Here is a 21913-nt window from a genome sequence, read left to right as displayed (position 1 = left end):
TTTTTTTTAGATATGTTTTGTCTTAGTTTGATATTGTGTTTAGTTTCTTGCTTATTTACAATTCTCTTTATATGCAATTATTCCAATCTAAGGACAAGAATTTGATAACTGAGCCTCTTGGCTTTTGGGAGAGTATCAATAGCTTTCCCAATGGCATGTAGTTTGGGATTGACTTTTGTGTCTCTGTTGATTCCATGTGGCATATCTGGTTGGGATTTGTTTTTCTGTTTTGCCTCATACTTTGTGGAAAGAGAGTGTTGAACTGTGGCATACATTAGAAACTAAAAATAGGGAAAGATACATATTTCTCCAGAACAGTACTGAAAGTATGCCACTGAAAATTAGATTCTCTGAAAATTCTATTGACTTCCCAGTTAGAACTGAGAGCCACTAAATGTGTACTATTTTTTGGCCCTGACTGTTAAAATACCTGCCATCATAGCTTATCATCATGTGTGGTGGACTTTATTCGCTTCCATACTTGGAAAACAACCAAACTCCTTCAGTTCACTTCTTTTTTTGCCCCAAATATATTTAATTTCTTTCAATAAATATAAATTACCGCTCATCATATTGTACCAATCTCAATTTTTGCCCAATTGTTAAATGCATGGAAAACCTATAGAAATTAGAAATTCAGGTTTTGCCATCAAATACTGAATTGAAACTTAGACATCCACACACTAAATGTTTCCTGAGCATCTACTATGTGCTAGGCACCTCTTCTCTTCTAAGTACAGAGATATAGCAGTGAATAGAGCAGATAAAATCCTCTGTCTCCTAGATATTCCAATGGGTGGGGATGTAATATTAACAAAGAAATGAAAATCATAATATTAGCTGTTGATATAGTATGACAAAAAAGAGATAAAAAGTGAAAACTTTGGGAAAGTGTTATTTTACATATAGAGGATAAGAAAGGTCTCTGATAATACAGTAGAAACTCATGATGGTATGTTGAGAAAAGAACCTTCTGAGAAGAGGGAACATACAAGTGGGAAGACCTTAAAGAAAGAGAGTGCTTTGCATATTTCCCAGTCAGCAGGATGGCCAGTCAGTGTGCTGGGAGCACTGATGTAAGGGGCAGGTTGAGAGGTGAGTTCTGAGAGAAGGCCAGGGCATCGGTCGTGGCTAGGATTCTGCATGGATTCAGTGAGTGATGGGGAATCATGGGAGGATTTCAAACAGCCATAGCATGTTTACACTTGCGTTATGAGAAGATTTATTGGACTGCCCTGTGGAAGGGTCTTTCAAATATCTTTGACAATTCACTACTGTAATAAATTCACCTCGGGATCTGGAATAAATATGCGTATGTATTTTGTGCATGAAATACAATTGCCATGATATAGTGATTTATAAAGTGTAAAATAATTTAAGCTAAAAAAAAAGAAAAAAAAAAGAAAAAAAAAATAATAATTTAAGCTGTCACTTCGCTTTTTCTTTTTCACTTTCTTTTGTCTCATAAAATGACAACAGCATGCCCCATACATCTTACCCTGTTGTACTGAAATCCACTCCCAAGAGACATAGCAGAAGGAAAACCATGAAACCCCTTAGGAGGCATCTCAGTATTTCTGGTGCGAGATGGAGATTTTATCAAAGGTGGAGATGCTCTGGGGGGTTCTGGTTTATTAAATGTGGGATGTGAAAGGATGGACTGAATAATGGGCTTTCCCCAAAAAAATATGTATTACCTTTTTATGGGGGGGTGTCTTTGTCTTAGCAATCTAAAGACTGTACTTGCCTATTAAGAGAAAGAGCTGTAAGAAGGAAAAGATTCACAGGTGATAAGCCAAAAGTTGAGTTTTGTGCATGCTCAGTTTAAAATTCTGACTGGGCTTCAAAGTCGCACCATCAAATAGGCAGTGAGAGGGACAAATCTAGAGTTTGGAGAATGGAAAGATGAGAGATACATGTAGGGTCCATCTTCCAAAAGCCATGGAATGTCCTGAGATAGAACACAGGGTTGGTGTGGGGAGAGCTGGGAGGAGGAGGCTGAGGGTGGAGCCGTTGGGCAGTGCAGCACGTTGTAGGGGAAGAGGCCCAGAGAGGAAAGACGAGAGAAGAAGAACGTGGTCTCCTGGAAGTCAGTTGAAAAACCCACTTCATGGAGGAAAATGAGCTGCGGGATAGAATTTAAATAAGTTGGGGAATGGAAATTGACTTTTATAGCCCTATCACCACAACTTGGGAGTGGGGGGAAAGGAGGAAGAAATTAAACCTTCCTGAACCTATTATAGTTAAAAATGTCACCACTTCTTGAGCCATGACCTTGCATTAATACCATATAGAGATAGAGATTTTCCATAAAATTGCTCTATAAAGGCATCATCAAAACATCATGTGATTTTTTACCTGTGTTTACCTGTGATTTGAGCATTTTGGATTTGTTGAATCAGTATATTTATTATGTATACTTCTATTAAATCCTCTCTGCTTACTATCACTGTCTGATGCTGCCAATGAAATGAATATTAGTCTCTGGGATCATAAGCAATTAGGAAAAAATGTTTCTTTTATGACAGTCAGATTTGTTCTCCGCAAAGCTTGTGATGACAGGCAATGAAAAACAGGGAAACTCTAGACAGGAGGATCTGTGTTGAGATGCAGGCACCCACGTCAGCAGCTGGAACCTACCAGCCACTCCATGGGAGAAAAAGGAGGCTTTTTGCTCCACTTAAGATTTACAGCTTCAGAAACCCAAAGGGGCAATTCTACTCCATCCTATCAGGGCACTCTGAGTCAGGATCCCCTCAGTGGCAGTAAGTTTGGGTTTTTGTTATTCTTGAGCTACCTGGTAACTTTATACAATTCACATCCTTTCCTCTTCTCAGAATTCAGCTCTATCATTTACGACCAGGGCAACTATGGTTAATCTTCTTATACTTTCTACAAGACTTTGTTTTCACTTAAAATACAATTAAATATGACACTAACGAGCAAATTGTGTCGGTTGTTCAAATCACCGAATGAGATACTGTGTGCAAGATTTATAGCATAGGTCCTTCCCCTCATTGTATCTTCAGTGATGTTCCTTTAGCTTCTTGAATACGTCCACGTCTTCTCTCCCTCTGAAGCCTTGATGGTGCATTGTTCCCTAGTGAACATCCATTCACAGATGAACACAAGTGCCAGTTCTCCAGGGAAAACTTCCCTCCCAACAGTTCCGATCCTCTGGTTAGCCTTTCCTTTATGAGTCACAGTGTGACATTTTCCATTATGTTTACATGAGTCAATTAGTTTATTCCCAAGACTCAATGCTTCCCAATACTCAATGAGGGATCATTTCTATTAGTTTTCTAACACCGCCCACTATTCAGGACATTCCATCAAGATTAGTTGAATGCATAAAACAGTATAGAATAAATAATACCAATATTTCTCTGAAGCTGAGGTTGAGTAGTTAAGAAAACCTTTGTTGTTAAGTGCACTTTTCTTTAAGAACCTGTTAAATTGAGCTAAGGCCTAAAGTCTAACACATACGCAGCTCATTAGCCGCTATTCCTATGTCTAAGAACTGCGTGGATGAAGTCTCACCTCTTCTCAATACAAAATTGACAGCTTATTTAATACTGGGTTTTGCTGTTTAATCTTCTGACCTCCTGATCGTAGCCATTCTGAATTTTATTGTACTATTAAGGAAAAGAAAATCTTAATTTATTTTCTGTGATAAACTGGCACACTTGAATATGAGCAGCATTGAGAGAAACTGTATACTAAAAGTAGATATTTGGTTTAGGCTGATTTCTGATTTCCATATGCAGGCATAATTATCAGTATACCAACTTCCCCCTACACACACCCTATAATCTTTGCACTAAGTAGAATTCTTCCTAGTGATTTCCACAATACACGGCATATCATTTATTCAGTGATTAATATTTTACAATCTTTCTCAAAAGCACAAATGGTTGGGAAGCAACATGACCATAACATTCAGCCAAGCTGATGGTTGTCCTCTTTATGAGCACAGAACACAGAGGCATGAAGAATATCTGGTGTCCCAATACCATTGCCCAGTGTGACCATGCAGAACCACTTCTGAGAATCACCCACTGCTTTCTGTATGCACAGCCTGTCTCACAGTAATAATTGTCAACTACTGCCTCATAGGCACAGACGTTCTAATATCAAGTAATGGAAAATGCTTAGAAAGTCCAAGAGCTAAAAGCAATAGAATCCTAATGATAGTCATAAAAATCATTTTAAAAATAAATTAGAGACTTCAGACAGGAAACATGTAGAATTAATTTCATTGTTATGTTTCCTTCATCTCCAAAGCCTTTCTTTTTCCTGACAGCAAGATGAGTTGGAAGAGGGGACTGAATTTCCACAGCAGTTAGAATCGAGGACATCGTTCTGGGCACTGATGATGGTTTTCTTGGAGATAGAACTAGATGAGATCTTTTAGTTTTTTCATTAACTCAGCATAGGCATTTCTAGAGAGAGTGAGTTATTATTTTTAAATGTATTATTTTTTAATTGTGTTTGGGGTGGTAAAAAGACTGGGGTGTGGCTTTTGGAATGAAGGTCTTTTCGTTCTTACTCAATATTTGTATTTTGTTATTGATATTATTCTTAATTTATCCCTATGACCTTATTTTCAATTTGTTTTTATTGTTTCTGTTGGTTTTCCCAGTTTGTGACGCACAGGAGGAGTGGATGAATTATGATAATAACTAATGCAGGGGTTAGTAGAGGATGCAGCGGGGAGGAGAGGGTGATAGGGAGGAAGGGGGATTTGGGGAGTGGGAAATGAAGCCAGGAGGGGGGAGGGAGGACTAGAACTGACTGTGATTGTTCAAATCATTTTAAAGGCAATTTCACCATGATGGGAGTGGTGGGTGGATGTTCTAAAATTGATATGGTAATGACATTTAGCCTTCCAATTATGCTATCCAATTCATGTACACTTCTCCATGATATGATTGAAAAATTGAACTATGGAAGCATATGGTATGTAAATTATGTGCCAATAAAAAGACTGAGCTAATGATAATTTTGGATATCTGTAACTAAAATTCTAACCTGAGCCACAGGGTTTCTCTCTCTCTCTCTCTCTCTCTCTCTTGCTCGCTCGCTCCAGATTTATTAATCTAAAATAGGTTCTCTTGGCCAATGCTGAAATCTTGAATTTTTTAGAATAAAAGCCATGTACTTCTTGATTCACTTCTTGATTCTCTTCTTGATTAAAATGCAGCAAAAAGGCAAGGGAGATAGACCCAGAAGATTCCCAAGGCTCAAAGCAAGCTTTTCAAAGACACAGACTGAGGTATAAATGCAGGCCTCCTTCTTCCCTTGCAAATAGCTTTGCTTTTGCAGGATGTACTTTAACGTGTAGCCAAGACTCCCAGGTGGGTCCTGTAGCCTAGTAGGAATTGCACAAATTGTAATCGGAAACTGAACGCATCTCACTGGCTCAGACTGTATGCTCCTCAGAAGAGGGCATTCTGAGAGCTTTAGAAGAAGGAGAAATGATTTGGTATTCTCATGCGGCTGCTGAGGGAGCAGTTAGAAAACAGCACTTCAAGGCACTAGATTTCAGGAGGATTTAGAGAACTCTTTGGAGCGAAGCCTGGTGGTACAATGTTTAAAGCTCTCTCTCAGAGGCTCACCAAAATGTCAATGGCTCTAACCCACCATCAATCTGGGTGAGAACACCATGGAGCACGCTGACGAATCTGTATCAACGGAACAGCAGTACAGAGTGAGGCTCCCAGGAAATAAAGGACTAGAGAGATATTGGATCTCTTAGGGGCTTTCAGTTCTCTGCCTGGGCTTATTTATAGAAATCTATGTTTGAAAACTAAGATATCGTTTAATATTGGTCATCATTGTTATTTAGCGTAAAATTATGCTCTTCAGAAAAGACGCTCTTGTACCTTAAGCATGGTGGTTCCCTATGTTAGCCATTGACTTAGTAACAACCACTTTTAATGCAACAAACATTTAACATCCTCCCAAAATAAAAGCTCACTGACATGGGGTCAATTCTCTCTCCCTGGGTGGTTTCCAATGGCAGACCTTGAGGATCACCGCCCAAGTTGTAACCACTAGACCACCGGGGCTCTGACCTCATCGCAAACAGGTAAAAAACAGTGGCCATAGAATCGATTCTAATTCATAGTAACCCCGTATGTGTCGGTGCCGCACTGTAATTCACAACACACCTTCCAATGGCTGGATGTTCAGCTCCATTGTGTACTGGGAGAAGAGTTGGTGGCTTGGCGGTTAAGAGTTGGGCTGATAACTGCAAAGTCTACACTTAAAAACCATTAGCTGCTCCATGGGAAGAAGATAGGCCTTTCTACTGCCGTAAGGAGCTACAGTCTAGGAAACCTAGAGGGGTAGTTGTGCCTTGTCCTATAGGGTCGCTTCGAGTTGGCCTGGACTCAATGAGAAAGTTTGGTTTGAGTTTGTGTAATCGCAGACTATCGATGCACTTCCCTTATAAGATGACCGTGTACTAGACACTGAAGTTGCAGGGTCATATCCCTTGCTGTAGTCAACCTAATACCCTCTTCCTAAACTATCCATCCAATAGAGCAGGCAAAAATGAGAACTGTGTAGTATTAAATTCGGTTTCAGGAAATGCACAAATTACAAATAATCAGACCCACAAGATTCACTTTTTAGCTTACTGAAGTTGACATAATGGATATTAATACATCCTTTGCTGATTTTCTAACAGCATCTTTGACATTCCTCCTCATTATTCAGCACCGCAATTTCTTCCCTAAGCCTTTCACAAGAGCCCATTGCAATAGGCTTTTTTCAATAAGCTCCTTCGTAGGAAGTGAAATTTTACATTGATTTTTAGCCTTTGCTTTCTATGTGGCAATTTTAACTTTACATTTTGTGATGCTTTATTTGACCCTTGTAGTAGCAGGCATTTATTTATTTTTTAAGGAACTAAGCCAGGTTCTCTTATTGGGCACATTCTTGTAAGTCACCATTAATTCAGGGAAGTTATCAAGGTGCTACTGAGACCACTGGAATGTCCATTTATTTGTCAAATGCTCTCGTCTTAGAGTTGGTTTTACCTTGCCGTTGCAAGTTGCACACTCCCAGAATCTCAGTCAATGGAATTTTAAGACACAAATTTTAGGGTGAAAAATTATTCCCAGGACAAGTGAAAGGCAAATCCATTATTTAAAAATATTGGAATTCAAAGTGGCAATCAATGTTAAGGTTAATTTTATTATGAGGTTGGTATATTGTCATGCCCCTGTCTTATAAACATGTCTTTAAGTAGACTGTTATTGGTTTGAATGTTTACTGCTTGCACCCTGGAAATATTAAAATCCAAATTAAAACTCTACTGTTAACAATGATGACATTTAGCCTTCCAACTATGTTATCCAATTCAGAAGGTTAAGGTTTGATTAGTAACTCTTCTCCTTTGTTCTTTTCTTAAAATACTATAGTTCTATTGGCATATACTTCACATCTCACACAATTTAATCCTCCACTCATATTAGGAAGATTTGTGCAATCCTTACCACAATCAACTTCAGATCATTTTCTTCTCATACTCGTGTTGTTAGTTCCCCATTTGCTCCCATTCTCTCCTGCCATGCCCCTGCCCAGTTGCTATCTTTATAGCTCTAGCTATCCTAGATTTCATATATAGAAAATCATACATACCAAACAAAACAAAATCATGCAAATGACTGAAGCAAACAAACAAAAAGGCAACAATAATCACTAGACCAAACATAGAAACCTCAATCAAAGAGAAAGGAGAAAATATTAAAAATGAAACAACTTTACACTGGGTCAGAATGGAGATAAAAGGACAGGGTATTCATGTTAGACTAACTGCCCCTGCCATCACTGACTTTACAATTGTCTCTGTGTCACATCCCTCACACCAGAGACACCATCCCTGTGGGGATCCTGCAAAGTCTTTTGGGCTTCCATTGTCACCCATAGCTTCTGCAAACTGGGTATTCCCAATTTAAGCTCTGATTCCATTTCCTCCTTTAGGTTTTGATTTAATTACTTCAAACCTTTGGATCACAAAGTCTGATGTGCTTCGTCCACGAGGATTTGGTTGATGCCTCAGTTAGATGCCTTGTTTGAAAACAAGCCCTTAGATATCAGATGCTGTTTTTCTGACAGCCTGACACCACCTGGTTTCTTCATTACACTTTTCTATAGCACCCATGTCTTCAGTGATCTCTTTATGAGAGTGAGCATCAAGCAGGGCCATGTCATAAGAACTAATTGTTCTTAGATTGGGGCTCAAATTAAATGTGAGTTCAAAATCCATTCATAGATCTAGGATCTGTATGTCTCTCTGGCTCATTTTAGAGACATCATTATCATTTTATAATAGAGAACATTATAAATCATCGCTCTGGGGCATAAGCTAATTCTATTGAGAGTACTATTAATTTGGCCAATGGGAAAAAGCTATCCTTTGACTAGCTCCTTTTCAATTATAGGAGACTATGGGAATTGGAATGGGAAAAGAAGATTCTGCTCAAATAAAAATGAAAAAGAAAAAAGGTCCACAATTTCAATCATAGAGCTTTCCTTTTAAAAATGTTGAATACTTTCTTTTCCTTTGTTTTTGTTGATCTCTTTGTTGTGGGGTAAAAGAAAGTATTTGGTTTCCTTATGGAAGAACTTGTCTTCTGTGGTGATCATGTATTAAATGAGCGGCCACCCTCTCCTCCCTGCTGGGAAGGGTGGAGTTAGCACCTTGTTGGGGTAGTAGGTCGACCATGTGACACAATCCAGGAAAAAACGTGGTTGTAGCTCTTTTTCATTTTTCAGAGCATATTTTCAATGTTGATTTGCACATTTTAAAGACCAAATAAGTAAAATGTGAAGTATTCTAGGAAATTCATCACTTCAGACAGACTGTTTTGTCTCCCAGACCAGACTAGTCTGCAGAGAAGCTTTCTAATCAGCGGGAATTCTACCAATTGCTTACAGGCTCCTGAGAGTAAGTGCAATGATTACAGAGGAGTGGAAGATTTCAGCTAATAAAAAATTAGCTCAAAAATATATATTTTAAGTACAAGAGTTAGAGTCTGTTCTTTTAGTTGTTTCCATGATAGGCCCAGGCTGCACTCGAAGCTTCTGGATCATGGCCGGAGCAAGCCGATGAACGCAAAGGTGGGATGCAAAACCCTGTGTCAGGTACGGAAGCAACACTCACATGCAGCCAGAATCTGAAATTCAGCAACCAAGTCAGGGGTTACAAGTAAGACCCGTAGAACCGAAACCTGGACAAGTTGATGTGACAAAAACTTCTACCTTGGGATACTTCTCATTCACGCAGTTCTTGCTGGGGTGTGATATTGGACAGTAGACTGCTGGGGAGGTGAAAAGTTGACCTGGCAGAAGGACAGTGGCCAAACCCTGGAAGTCATGGACTATCGTATTGTCTTCGTGACTTCAAGTGAGACAATTCCACATAACCTGCTAAGTCACTTATTATCCTGGTGTGTACTGTGTACACCCCCCTGAAATAAGAATAGCATAACTCCTTTTTATACATGAGAGAACAAAGGTTAAAAGAGGTTAAATACTTTGCAGGGAGATTCCATATGCAGGTTGGATGGACCTCAAAACCTGTAATCTACCTATCGTCTCTAAAAGAAAACATGTTTGACGCTTAATGATTTCTCTAATTGATCTATCTATGAGATCAAGCTATGCAATGACTTTTAGAACCTGAGAAGTCCCTGGGTGGTGCAAGCAGTTAGGGATGCTCTACTGACCTCACAGTTAGCAGTGTGAGTCCGTCCAACAGCACTGTGGAAGAAAGGCCAGGCAATCTGCTTCTGCCAAGACTGCAGTCAGAGTAACTCATGAGATAGTTCTATTCGGTCACATAGGCTATTTCCATGAGCGAGGAACAATTCAACAGCCACGATTTTGTTATAAAGGAAGAGAACCAGGGTGTTTTATTAGCTAACTATTCCTCCAGAACAAATTACCACAAAAGTACTGGCTTAACACAACACCTAGTTATTATTGTCAAAGTCTGTGTATCTGAGTTCAGACATAGATTAGCAATGCCCCCTGTTCAAGACTTCATGCCAGACCCTGATGTGGAGCAGTTGTCAAACCAGCCTCCATTCACGGAATGAAGATTACACATGCACATAAATACCAGGAGATGTGAATCATTGGAGAATATTTCAGAGTCTGCTCAGTCCAGTATAGAGATGAATGTGCCTTTTCTTACAAGAATCGATAAGAGAATAATCTGACTATTTAGCTCAATGCTAAACTTAGTTACTTACTTAATCAATAGATTAAAAACTATCAAAAGTCAAATGATTGGTTAACTCCAAGCTATCCTATATGGGTTTGATCTGAGTTTCTTGCTTTTGAAAAAGATATTTGTACTTTTCAGGTTAGAAGCTTTGTTTTTCCGTAAGGCAAAGCATTAAGTAGTATCAGAGAGGGCAATGAATGTACAGATGTGCTTTACACAATTGATGTATGTATGGATTCTGATAAGAGTTGTATGAGCCCCTAATAAAATGATTTTTTTAATAAACAAAGTATCAGAAGCTGAACTGTTTATATGACATGATTTACAAAGTTGTCCGTTAAGGACTAAAATGTTTCTAAAATGCGATCAATAACCACATTTTCATAAAGCTTGGACTTTGAAATTGGTGCCATTAATTACAAAGAACACGAGAACATGTTTCACTACTAACAATAAATTGCCAATGGCAGCTATGATTTCATGGATTGTTGGTGAAAAATCAATTATTGGAACTAACTGCTTTTTAATTGGAAACATCTGAGGACACTGATGTTGTTTTCTGCCTTTATAAATGTTGATCCCTAGGGAATGGGCCTGGTGGCTTAGTGGTGGTGTTCAGCAGCTGATTGGAAGTCCCACAGTTTAAACCCACTAGCTACCTCAAGGGAGGAAAAAATGTGTAACTCTACTTCCATAAAGATTAAAACCTTGGAAAACCTGCGGGGTAATTCTTCTCTGTCCTATAGAATTGCAGTGAATCCAACTCAATTCAACTGTATGTGGTTTTGACCACCAGTGACCGACTTGAATTTCATCATTCAGAAGTGCCCTTGGCTTAATTCTACATAGGGAGACTTGGTGGAACAGTGGGCTGCTAACCAGAAATCAAGATTTAAAAATAACCAGCTCTATGCTCTCTTCACAATAGTTGTTATGTTTGAACCCATTGTTACATCCACTTTGTCAGTCCAAAGTACTTGAGATGAAGTCTTGTCTTCTTGTCTTTCCAGGAGCACTCTCTCTGTCCTTCTTCCAAGACAGACGTCTGTTCTTCTGGCAGCTCATGGTTCTTTCAGTGTTTCCCAGTCTCATAATCCAACTGCCCCATGTCTTCCCCAGTCTTCCTGGTTCATTTTCAAATTTCCACACGCAGAGAAGGAGACTGAAAAGACTACTGTTTTGAGTGGTCACACCTTGCTTCTCGAGGTGATACCGTGCTCTTCCACATTTCATTTATTTATTTAATTTTAAGACATCATGTTATTGGGGGCCCTTATAGCTCTTATAGCAATCCATACATCAATTGTATCAAGCATATTGGTACATATGTTGCCATCATTATTTCCAAACCAATTTCTTTCTACTTGAGCTGCTTGTGTTAGCTCCTTTCCACCCCTCCCCCCTACCTTCCACTCTCATGAACCCTTGATAATTTATAAATCATTTTTATTTTCATATTTTGCACCATCCACTGTCTCCCTTAGCCCATGTTTCTTGTTTTTTCTTTCTCTCTCTGTTTTTTTTTTTTAAAGAGATCTTGTGCAACAGATTTGCCCAATGCCCTGCGTCCTTTGATTCCTTGACTGCTCCTTCAATGACGGTAAATCTGAGCCAAGTGATGTCTGACAACTTCCAGCTTTTCTTCATTTCTCATGAGGTCGTCTATTGGTCCAGTAGTGAGATTTTATATATTCTTTTCATCGCATTGGTCTTCGTCAGCAAATGCATCCAGGGTCCCCAGCTTTCAGCAAGGAAGTTTGCATTGTCTGCATATTGCAGATTTTAATAAGCTCCCTCCAATCTGGATGCTTCATCTGGTTTTACTCGTCTACATGGGTCTTCCAGGAACCCTGGTAGTGGAGAGATGATGTGCCGGGCTTCTCCTGGTTAGCACAGCAGTGTGAAACCACCAGGAGAAAGAGATGAGGCTGTCCACTTCTACAAAGAGTTACAATGTCAGACGCCCCCGGGTGGTTCTGCCCCGTCCTTACTGTGTGGTTTGGAGTCAGAATGGACTCATGGCAGTAACTTAAGTGAGACATAATTCTTACTGACTCAGTCCCAGGAACATCAGAATCAACTAGAAGCTTACTAGAAATATATTTTCTGAGAATTCATTCCACCCTCCTAAGCCAGAAGACCATTTTTCTGTATTTAAAATACAATTCAATTATTTTCACGCATGGTTTAAAAGCTATTGCCAAAAAAAAAATAGTTAAAGGTCTTGTTTATTTGTAAATGCAAATTATGTTTAAAGTTTGCCTAAGCTAAGCATAATTATAGAGAAAAAAAACTACAAATAAATCATCTACTATAAAAATTCTTATTCTCTTGAATAATCCATGTCTCAATTAGCATAAATAACTGATAATAGGACAAATTAATACTTGTTAATATAACTAATTGTGCATTAAAATGAAATATTTACATAATTTTAATTATTTATTAAATAATCATATGCATGAGGTATAGTATGAAAAACTGAGGCAGGTAGAGATATAAAATCAAGTATTACTGAGCATCATAGTAGAACGCAACACGAATTTTATTCTCGGGTCATTCATTACACTGTTGTTCTAGCATGTGATTTAAATGAAATATTACAGTCTCTTAAGAGGAGCATCATTATGCAATGAATTTAGTTGACAGATCATTTCATATAAATAATTCACCTTGACAACAAAAGGGTACAAACAATACTGTAATGATTAAATATACCATTGTTTTTTCTTTGTTGCCAATGTTTGATTATGCTTGGTCCTTTTTAATGACATGTTGATATTAAAAAAAGACAAAGTAGTTAAATATTTTAATAGAAATTGATGTTAAAATTAGGGTATTTGGTTACTTATTTTCCTTTTGGCAATGCACCTCATGGTTTGTCTGTTTTACATCCGGGGTTGTTGGCAGAGTCTGAAGAAGATCCGGACTTTTCCAGGAAGTGCGAAACCAAGGAACTTAGCTTGACTGGGGGTTGGCGGCACAATATCCGGATGGACGTAGCACAATGGTGACCCTGCAGGGCCCATGCAACTTGCGGAGCACTGGACCGAGCAAGCTGGAGTGGGTGGTCTTTTCTAGCATCATGTGGAATTATTTCTTCCATCTTACTCCTTGTATGTAATTTTTCACTTATTTATTTTAAGGAAGGCCAGAGCGAATGAATCATGCACGTCGAGCATATCACTAGATTAGGTACGTTCTCTTTATTCCAAAGGAAAAGCTCGCGTGTCCCTCGTCTCTATTCATGTGTACCTATGTTCACATAAAATGATCAACTGCATCCCTCTCTTTCTTTTTAAAATTTCTGTCTTTCCATTGGAAAATCATTTTCATTGCGACCCTACCAGCTGCGCATTCTGTTACCTGCCTTCTTCCTTGGCAATTCCATCTTTCTTGAGTGGTCCAGGAAAAACGTTCTTCTCCATCGTATGGAAGCGGCTGTGCCCAAACGCTGAGGGGACGTGTTTGGTGTGTAACAGCAGGGACTTGCACAGAGGGAGCTGACAAAGTCCTTGGTCACGTCATCACGGTTGACGCTCTTGTCAGACAGGTTGCATTCAGTGGAGGCCATGTTCTGATCCATTAGCGGTCCTTGATGAGGTTCTGCTGACCGCTCTTCTTGTTGATCTCCGGGTGGGGATGGGCAGCCCTTCTGCTCGGTACGAACCACTGAGAAGGCCACACAGGTCGGATGCCACTCCCCGAACCAAGCTACCTTGTGCAGACCTGCGCAGTTCTTTCAGGGCAGCTTCTTGGTGGCTCCTTTATAGCCCGTGTCCTGAGTCACCCTGGATGAAGTTTATCATCTTGTCCTGCTGGAATACCTAGGTCATAAGCACTTGCTGTTCCAGCTTCTCCCGGGCCAACCCGTTTTTCAGCCACCAAACTCCCATTCACCTGCACCTCCATCAGGTGGACCTTCTGGTAAGGGGGAAGCAGTCACTTCTGGGTGCGTGCCAGGACGCAGATGAGCTGACCGTGCTTCATCCTGCTGAATTCCTCCTCCAGTTCCTGCTCGCCCTCATCCTCCTGCCGCTTCTTGCACTGCTTGCTGAACGCCTTCTTCTTGGACGTGCGCCAGTTCTTAGAGAAGCTGGGCTCGCGTTCATTGCTGCCGGACTCAGCAGAGACCTTCGTGAAGGTTGGAGACCGTGCACTTTTGCACGCAGCCCTCGAGGCCCAGCACCACCACCGGAGGACGCTCCTTAATGGTCCCAGCTTCAACCACTTTTTGTCATGTTCATCTCGGATCCTGGCCTGTGAATCTTCCGCGGTACATGGGTCTGCCTGGCCTTGTAGCTGAGGAAAGCCGCGAGGCAGACAGGCTTGGAGGCGCCATTCTTGGGGCAGCTCTTCTCATTTCCAGGGTACCAGCTGATGAGCTGCTGAGGCCAGAAGCGCAGGGAACCACGCCTGGATCCAAAGACATTACATCATTGATTCATGCTGGTAGATCCCTTTCTTATCTTAAAACTAAAATACCTATCTCTCGCGTGTGTGTATTAAGAACTACAAAATATTATTGGAGAAATTCCATTATCTTTTCATTCCATTTTCCATGAATTTTTGTAGTCCCCTCATATAATAATTATAGATGCAATGTAATGTAATATTATATTAGTTTACATTAGGTTATACTAGGTGATAGTATATTGTCATTTTCTGTTTGTTCCCCAATAAGCAAAATAATTGAGAGCTGTTTATGAAATCTTCATTGTGGGTCCCATATATCTATTATGGGTCTACAATTTCCACAATAAAGATGATGCAGGTAGTCTCACCTGCATTTGTCTTATTGGAATCCTGGTGGAAGATGTTGTGCTGGCTAGAACCTATGACCATTCCCTGCATGGAACTGGCTCTCTGGACAGTGCTCCAGCATGTTTTAGCAATGTGATGTGCTGCTTCAAATATGGAAACGTCCACAATACCCCGCATTTCAGCTTCCTTACATTTAGATATGGCCACTGTTAACAGTTGAGCAAATAACAGAGAAGCTGGCTTATATGGAAGAATATGGGATCCGGATTGGAGGAGGCTTATGAGCAACCTGCGGTATGCAGAGGACACAAGCTGGTTACTGGGAGCAGGAGGAGTGGAAGCACTCAGTGATGAAGATCAAGGGTTGTAGCCTGCAGTTTGGTTTACAACTCAATGTAAAGAAGATCTAAATTCTCACAGCTAGACCAGGAGGTAACATCGTGATACATGGAGGAAACTTTGAAGTCCACCACAATTTTGTCAGGCTTGGATCTGCTCATTAATGCTCTTGGAAGCAACAGTCAAGAGATCAAAAGCTGAGTTGCATTGGGTAAAGCTGCTGCATAAAACCTCTTTAGAGTAGTGAAAAGCAAGGCTGTTACTTTGCGGACTAAGGTATGCCTGACTCAAGCCATGGTATTTACAATGGCATCATCTGCACGTGAGCGTTGGCCATTTGAATATGGAAGACAAAAGGAGAATGGGTGCATTTGAATTGTGGTGCTGGAGAAGAATATTGAAAGTAGCGTGGACTACTCTGAAAGGACAAATTGACCTGTCTGGGATGAAGTTTGGCCAGAGTGCTCCTTACAGGCAAGGATGGCAAGACTTCGACTCATGTACTTGGAAAGTATTGTCAGGAGAGACCAGTCCCTGAAGAAGGACATCATACTTGGTGAAATGCATGCGGCAATGAAAAAGAAGAACCCCAGCAAGATGGATCGACACAGTCGCTGCAGCAACAGGCGCCAGCGCAGGCACACTGGTCAGGCTGGCTCACCACTGGGCAGCGTTTCCGTGTAGTACACAAAGAGCCGCCGTAGGGTAGGATTACCGAACTAGACGGCACCCAGCAGCAGCCATGTCAACAGTCAGACGGCTGCTTGATTGGTTGGTGTATAAGGGGTTTTGATTCCCTGTGCTTCAGTTGTTCCATTCACTTATAAAATAAATACATACTGTATATACTCGTGTATAAGCCGAGTTTTTCAGCACATTGCTTCTGGAGTTTTTTGTGGTAAAAATATCAGCTGATATTTGGGTCGACTTATATTCAAGTATATATGGTATTAATTATCAACTCTATATCAGATGTCTTCATTTATGTTGAGTGATAGTCAATTATATTCATGAGTATAAGTGTATTTACTCTGAATTAACAGGTCATTTAGTTTATCATCAATAACATGAAGAAATAATTAGTATTAGGAACAGCTGCAAATAACCTCCTATAATATTTCTTTATTCTAAAGAAGAATACTAGTAAGAACCATCCTCCATTCAATTTTCAGGAGTATCAACAAGAGGGCATGATATGCTCTTGAGAACTATCATTCACGTTGTCCACTTATTCTATATGTAGTTTGGTGTTTTAATTTTTGGATGGATAAATTAAGTATAGCTGCTAACATTTATTATTTTGGGTCCTGTTTTCTGGGCTGATGGGGGATCCTCATTTTCTTAGTCTACTTAATAAACTCAAAGAGTTGTACCTTACTAAGAGTAACCTTTTCTGGTGGTCACATTGGACAGTTTAAATAATAAGAAATTATGTCAAGGAACATTTTGCAAGAAGCTGCCTTCCACTCAGCTTTCTTCAAAATGCATTTTTCAAAGTGGAAATTTTGACCTTTACCATAAGTTTAAGAAAAAAATCTTTTTTTTTTTTCAAAAAGACAATCAAGATCAGGTAGGAATTGGCCATTATTTCTCTGATTCTGGAATATTGTCAAGTGGTAGAGGAAGAATAAGTGAATATCAGTCCAACTCATCTGTAACAGGATCGATTATAGAACAGGAGAATAGCATTTTAACTCCATTTTAACCACTTTCCAAGATGATCATCATTTATATTTCAATATGAGAGCCTCCTCAAATGCTGACCCATGGGTTATGTGGGGGATGTTGTTGTTTTCTATATAAAGAAAGGTGTGTTGTTATTAATATTCAGAAGGACTTTCTGACACATCCCACCTTGTTTTATGATCACTGGTTAAGGAGGGTTTCAGTTCCCACAGGTTGCAATTGGAAACTGTAACCGTTTTTTGAGGAAAGGCCCTGGGGTCCACCTCTGACCCCCTCTGAGGAGAAAAAGGAAAAGGAGATCCTGACTGGGCCCTCGTTCAAGCCGACTGCCACAGGCAGAGGGCAGCCATGCCTCCCTAGTCTGCTCCCATCCCTCCCTCCCAAGACAGTCTACCACTCTGCTTGCGCTGATACCTCTGATGTAATAGTAGCATAGAACTTATAAATGAACGCATGATTAGGGGGGTTATTAGGGATGCTAACTTTTATCTGAAGCCCTCCTTCTCAGCTATTGTGGAAGGTATGTCGCTCTGATCCTTGGTCTTTGCCTCTGTGGTCCAGGCACCCATGATGCCGGCCATTTAGCTCCATGTCACTACTCTTGTCATGCTCCATTTAGCCCCATGACACTGCTCCATCTCATGATCTTGGGGCTGAGGTCCCTCTGCATCTCTCCCAGGCTCTGCTGGTGGCACTTCTACCTTGTTGGTCATGGGAATCCTTTCTTGCTTCTGTGGTAACTCACTTATATGTATAGCCAGCAGGAAGGCAAAACTGACCAATACCCAAGTCAGAGACATCTATAGGTAAGCACTGAACCACTAACCACCAGGCTGGCACTGGCCAGCCACTCCATAAGAGAGAGATGAGGTTACCCCCTTCTTCTAAATGTGTAGACTTTGAGACACTCTGAGCCATCGTTGACTTGATGGCAATGTGTTTTTTGTTTTGGTTTGTTTTATGCCATACTTACATGCTCCCACCCATTTACTGGGTGGGCATTAGAAAGAATGTGGGTGGTAGAGACATAATAAGTGATTTCATTTCACCACAGATATTTCATTTGAAAAATATAGAGCAAAAGGGAGGACCAATGTCCATGGCTTTTTGTGGAGTTTCAAAAACATCAAATGTTGGATGCTATGTACGGCTACCATCATGATATTCACACAGACAGAAATTCAGGTACATGAGGTAATCACCTCCAATGACTTAGGGGTACCTGTGAATCATTCTTCCTAGTTTGTATGTATTTATGAAGAATGATGTTGCTCGTCTAACTTTAAAAGTTCCAGCTAGACACATGAAGTATTTCAGATGTCTGTACTCAAGGCTCAGTGACATTCCATTGCACAGTTTTACTCAACTTGGAAACAAAGATGGAATCTTGAGCATCTCAAGTACTTTCCCCCATCCTCTTGTACTCTCACGGGCAGGGAGAAGCAAAAAGACATGCAAGAGAGAAGAAGAAAGCAATCATCCACCAGTCGTGTGTAGATTTGGTGAGAGAAGCAGACCGCAGAGGAGTTGACTGTAAGAACAGGCCTCATGTCGGTCCTCCTTGCAGCTCCCCTTAATTGGATGGCTGTTCTGCTGCCCTCTAGTGTTTGAAATGCATGCAATTGATGGATAGGGTAATGAAAGCCAGGACTTTGGCCTCTGGCAAATGTTAGCCCTTCCACTATCTTCCAGACACAAGTATAGTCCTAGAGGCTCTCTTACTTTCTTTGACCTCTGGCATTATCTTAAATGGTTTCATCGATGACTTTAGAATTTTACTTCATATAGATTTTAGAAGCATATAATTATATAAATGAAATGTTTCTCATTTATGACTTCTTCTTAAATGCCATTTTTCAAACACCTCTCAAAATTTCCATAGAATCTCTGACGTAGGGACCTGAGCAGGAAGACGGTTGCCATTTCTCTCAACTCTTCTGTCAGTTGAAGACCTACTTCCTTTTCTGATAGTGTTGCTTAATCTGTAAGGATGGCTTATCCCGATGTGCTCATGAAATGTTTTCCATGAACATCCTCTATTGCTCTTATACTTTTGGCATTGTTATCATTGCTCTCAAAGCCGTTCCCCATTGCTGCTCCAGCGCCTTCAGTCGGAGGGTACGTCACAAAGCATTGCCGGAAGCTCTTAGACAGCTCTGTTGACCAGAAAAGATCAAGATGTTAAGTCACCGTCTCTACCCTGGTCTTCCATATGTCTGCTCACTTCTTAAGGCGGTACTTCCATCTAGAATCTTCCCTGAGGAATTCTGCACTTTTCAATTCACACCATACCAAATGGGAAGTTTCGGCCTCTCCCAAGGACTTTAGTCATGTTCCTTTTGAATGAGCTTTGAGATTGGAGAAGGAAAGGAAGTCTGGAGAGGCAAGATCAGGTGACTGATCTATGGAGTAAGTTTTCTCAGGGAAATCTCCTAGGACAGCCTTTTCCACCCTTGAAGAATGAACAGGTGTGTTGTCATAAAGGAAAACACAAAACTCCTTTGGGCAATTCCCCTGACCTTTTTCTCAGCCATGCAGTTTTTAATTTTCTTAAAATATCCGAATAAGGTCTCGTGATCATCTTGTTTCCTTTGAAGAAGAACCATCAAGATTACATCCTTGAGATCCCCAAACAAACAGACAAAAAGCAGCCATCATGACTGTCTAAGCTGATCTCTCTTCACTTTGAATTTGACTGGCCCAACATATCCCATTAGAAGTCACTGAAGCTTTGATTGGGACTCTCTCGTTTTGGTGCTTGAAGGCATTCTGAGGAGACTAAGTCAAGTTTCCTGTGGAGAGAACTTGTCTGCAGCCATCCACTGACTAACGCTCACACCCTCCCTGCCTTTGAGACAATGCTGACTCATAGTGACCTCACAGGAGAGGGTGGAACTGCCCCCGTGAGTTTCCTGAGACTGTAACTGTTTATAGGAGTAGAAAACACCATTTTTCTCCCTCAAAGCGGCTGGTGGTTTTGAACTGCTGACCTTGCGGATCACAGCTCAACACGTCACCCACTATACCACCAGGGCTCCAGATAGGGCCCTAGTAGTGCTACTTTGTTACACTGGAGGGCTTTGTTAGGAAGTTCTCATCACTGAAAAGAGTTTTGTAGCACAGCTATATTTTCTTAATAGTGTAGCCAGATTATACAAGAGCAGGATTACAGGTGAACGCTCTTGAGTGCTAATTCTTGACCCTTCCACCGAGACGTTTCAGTGACCATTACACACCTGGTGTCGAACAGAAACAGCAGCAACATAAAGAGGTAAACCTCAGAAAGGTATGTCTGTGGATTCATAGCGACACAGCTCAAAGACCAGCCCTTCAAGCCTGGAATTTCAAAAATAACGAAAACACTGCCTTGCCTATACTTCCTGTGGAGCTCTTAATAGTTCCAAGCTGTCTTCCGTTCTGTTGCTGGTCTTCGGGGAGGCTGTTATTGACTGTAGTGTTAGGAAGGTCTTGCCTTCTTCAGGGATCAAACTGAGGGCTGATCGAATGAGCAGCAGTCAATTTAACAGCCACCAGAGAAGTTGAAAGTGGAATTCACTCAGTCTGATCAATAACATTATCATAATTTTAAAAATATTTTCTTCTGTTTAATGCTGCCACAAACACAAAGGCAACCCACTTATATTCATTAGGTTAGGTTTTCTTTATTGTATAAAAACTGCTTTTTTCTTACGAACATTATCAATCTCAATTCTCATATACCCTTCAAATAAACCCAAAACCCACTGCCATCCAGTCCATTCTGACTTGTGGTGACCCTCTAAGACAGAATAGACCTGCTCCCTAGGGTTTCCAATACTGTAAATGTTTGCAGCCTCATCTGTCTCTCTCAAGACAGCTGGTGGGTTTGAACTGCCAACGTTTGGTTAGCAGACCAATACTAACCAAAGGACTTCTTGTAACTCTTAATAAGTCTATTATTTTCTATATGGTGTGAACTATGTCTTATTATAGTTTTCCTTCTCCCTTAACACCTAGCACATACTGGGAACTCAAAAACAATGCTCTTAGATTTAATGAAACAGCACATCCCTGGAGGTGTCCATTGAAACCCCCAACTTGCTCCACTTCTCCACTTTCACTGGCTTAAGGAAAATGTCAGTTGAGTTTCTTTTGATCTTTATTCTTGTGTATTTCTGGCAGTGTTCTTGCTTCCATTGCCCTGTCCAGGTCACCTCTGGGCTACTGAGCTCCATTCACGGGACTTACATTGTTGGACAAAACTTTACAGTCCATAAGGGTTGGTTCTCTCTATCTCACTCTCTATCTCCTATGACACCTTCCAACTAACAGGTATTTATGTGAGAAAAATATCATAGATAGTATTTTCTTTGAACTTTTACTAATATAGACAGTATATCTCTGCAAGCACACTTTAACTCCGGATGTCGATGCTGAAGGAAACACTGTTCTCCAGAAGTCACTCTGCAGTGTCCCCCACCTTGCTGCCCTAGTAATCACCCCGGTCCTCTCCAGATCCAGCTGGTCTCTCGTGATCTGAGTTTACGCCTTTGCCATAGATCAATGATTCAAATCCCCCTCTTCCTTCAAAAAAATCTTAGGTTGAGATGGTCACACTCCATATCTATCCTTTTAGAGAGCAGTGCACAACCACACGCACACACATACAGGCACACACGCACCCCTCATTATTTTAAAGCCTCATTTATTTTCAATTGCTGAAATTTTCAAATCATTTCTACAAGTAATCTGAAAGCTGTATAAATATTCCCAGTATCATTTTAATGAGTTACTGAACTAGTTACCTCGGTTGAAATAGAGATTATAATTTTTAATTAATACCTTTGCCTGTACTACCACTAAAATAGTAACTTATTAACCAGAGTGCTAATAAGAAAAGTG

At 40.4% G+C, this 21913-nt stretch overlaps 1 protein-coding gene and 1 pseudogene across 1 annotated transcript in view; one reads left to right on the top strand and one right to left on the bottom strand.

The window, feature by feature from the left end:
- NALF1 (NALCN channel auxiliary factor 1) overlaps positions 1 to 21913 on the top strand; it is a gene marked incomplete at its 5' end in the record, with an annotated part of 791674 nt that overhangs the window by 509803 nt on the left and 259958 nt on the right. The gene's annotated exons all lie outside the window — the stretch shown is intronic.
- The window catches only part of LOC115873236, a 15497-nt pseudogene continuing 7189 nt past the window's right edge, over positions 13606 to 21913 (bottom strand).

This window comes from Echinops telfairi, unplaced genomic scaffold, assembly GCF_000313985.2.
Source record: "Echinops telfairi isolate 266 unplaced genomic scaffold, ASM31398v2 ScPeMD7_7467;HRSCAF=8505_1, whole genome shotgun sequence".
NCBI lineage: Eukaryota > Metazoa > Chordata > Mammalia > Afrosoricida > Tenrecidae > Echinops > Echinops telfairi.
Note: the sequence above shows the minus strand (reverse complement) of the source record. Positions and strands in the feature narration are given on the sequence as shown.